Source organism: Diaphorina citri, unplaced genomic scaffold, assembly GCF_000475195.1.
Source record: "Diaphorina citri unplaced genomic scaffold, Diaci psyllid genome assembly version 1.1 scaffold1449, whole genome shotgun sequence".
Lineage (NCBI taxonomy): Eukaryota > Metazoa > Arthropoda > Insecta > Hemiptera > Psyllidae > Diaphorina > Diaphorina citri.
Window position 1 is genome coordinate 69,793 of NW_007378875.1, and position 2,510 is coordinate 72,302.

Below are 2,510 nucleotides of genomic sequence, written 5' to 3' on the forward strand. Positions count from 1 at the left end.
AGTTTAGACCTCTTTTTGTATGGATCAAATCTTGTAAGAGTCAAGTTGTAACTAACTTCGGAACCATTTTTACTGGGCCGGTTGAGTTGAAACTTGGTACACATAAGTAGGTACATAATTATTATCTTGGATGACCACATCAGTAGCATACGTAATAAAGGCCCGATTTTCAAACTATTTTCACTTGTTCTTTGTTTACTATGTAGGTACCTATGTACGTTGAATTTATAGCTGCATGCCACTCTTATCAAACTTTCTTCATGCACTGTAGGTAATTTGTAGTTATTGTATAAATCCCTTGGATAAACTTGTATGCATATACTTGGCTACACTGAACCATATAACTTCAAATTTAGCCCTTTCATACAAACTTTCATTCAAGATGGTATCTCCACCTACCTAACTTCTAACTTACCTACTTGTAAAGCTCCAAGTACAAGTTTTATTAAGTAAGCAGGTAGGTAAACAGGCAAGTAGGGAGGTAATACTTATTGTTATTATAATTTTTGTATTACCTTGCGTTTGAATCATGATTGAAGTTTTATCGTTTTTTATTATTATTAAATTATGTTTATGCTTCATTTAAAATATTGCAAGTTTTGCTTCTTTTTTTTTACCTATCACGGAGGTACCAGCTACATATAACTACCTACCTACCTACTAGTTGCGTACACAAAGACCTTTTGCGAACACTTTTAATAAATTCTACAAGCACTAATAAAAAGTTGCTCACTTATGAAAGTTCTGTTTCAACTTTCCCAATTATACTTCTCTGGAAGTGGAAAGTTGTTCAACTAGGAAAATCCTGCGACAGCCAGCCTCGCTTTTATTAGCTTGATGATCGTAGCGCGCCTCCTTTCGCTATAAAGTTTGTTCTAGGAACGGCTGGCTTTCTCCTACCCTGTCCTCCTCCATTCAATTTCGGGACGATAAGACCTCAGATGTTACAGTTCCCTATCAAACCTTTTTAAATGGTATACGCAACTGACACCTTTTTCCTCCTGACCTGTTTCCGACCGTACTGTACGCAAGTAGTATCTAAACCCCGTACGACGCGACGGAGGTATTACAAAAGTTGCTTTCTTTTTGCTTTCCAACTTTCTATTATTAAACCCTAGCCACATTTTTCAGCCGCAACCTCTGCGCCAAATCCCAAGACATTAATTATTTTAGTTGGTAAGTGATTAACGAGTAATTTATATCACGTTATGTAGGTGCCTACATAAGTAACGAGAGTGCCTACATAAGTAACTAAAAAAAAATATCTGAAGTAGTTAGGTATAGGTATGTAGGTACATTTGTATTACATAGGTAGGTAATTTATTTACCTATACTAATCCTATGAATATGTATGCCATAGTAAAGAAAATCCACACACAAAAACCTCCAACTTTTTCCCCAACCATTTCGTGCAAGGAGAAAAAAGTCCAAGAATGTAGGTATCCCTTATACTTATACCTAGCAGGCGCGTATTTAGGGCGGGGGCAAGGAGGCCCCAGCGCCCCCCCCTCCTCAGGGTTGATTTTTCCCCTTTACTGTAGGTCAGACTCCGAAAATTTGGAGCATCCCTCCCCCTCCCCACATCCCGGGAAATCACTGTTGAGACTCTCCCCCCCCCTCGATAAAATCCTAGATACGGCCCTGCTACCTAGGTTATACCTACTTCTCTGAAGTTTTACTGAGTGTTTCCAGAGGGGACTTATTGCTTATAATAATAATAATAAAAAAAAAGGTTATACCTACTTGGTAGTAAAGACTTTTACGAGTGTGGGTAAATAATTTACTATATCCGACAAAATACTCCAAGTGTTGGTGTATAATTTCTACTAAGGGAACTGAAAAGTGAAAAAAATGTTCAGTTTTTTTTTTTTTGCATGATGGGGGAAAGAACCTTCAGTCTACCTATACCTAATAAACAAGAACTTAATGAACCCGCAATCTTCATGATGCATGCGGTTCCGTTGTAAAGAGTGAGTCGTTAATCTTTCTCGCCTGTTCTCGTGTGTCAGGCGGGGTCGGCGTTTTTCGTCAGCCTCTCAATCACCCCTAAGGTCATCTCTTTTGGGCTGACATTTGGTTTTGGCTACAAATTTTACAAGTGGATGCCCTTCGCACTCGGTTGTCATCAATGATATACGATACAAATCAAATTTTAGCCCAGTAAAAGTCCCCTGTATAGGTACTTTTTGGGTCAAAAATGGGGTCCTAATTGGACTGTTTTAGGGCGGTAGAGAAAGGTTGAACACCCTGTATACCTAGGCTTGCCAAATATCCAAAATGTCGATTCGGGACGCGAATCCGTGAACATAATTGCCAAATCCGCGAACATAATCGCAAATCCGCGAACAAAATCGCCAAATCCGCGACCATAATCGCCAAATCCGCGAACAAAAATCGCCAAATCCGTGAACATAATCGCCAAATCCGCGAATATAATCGCGAACATAATCGCGAAATCCGCGAACATAATCGCGAAATCCGCGAACATAATCGCGAAATCCGCGAACATA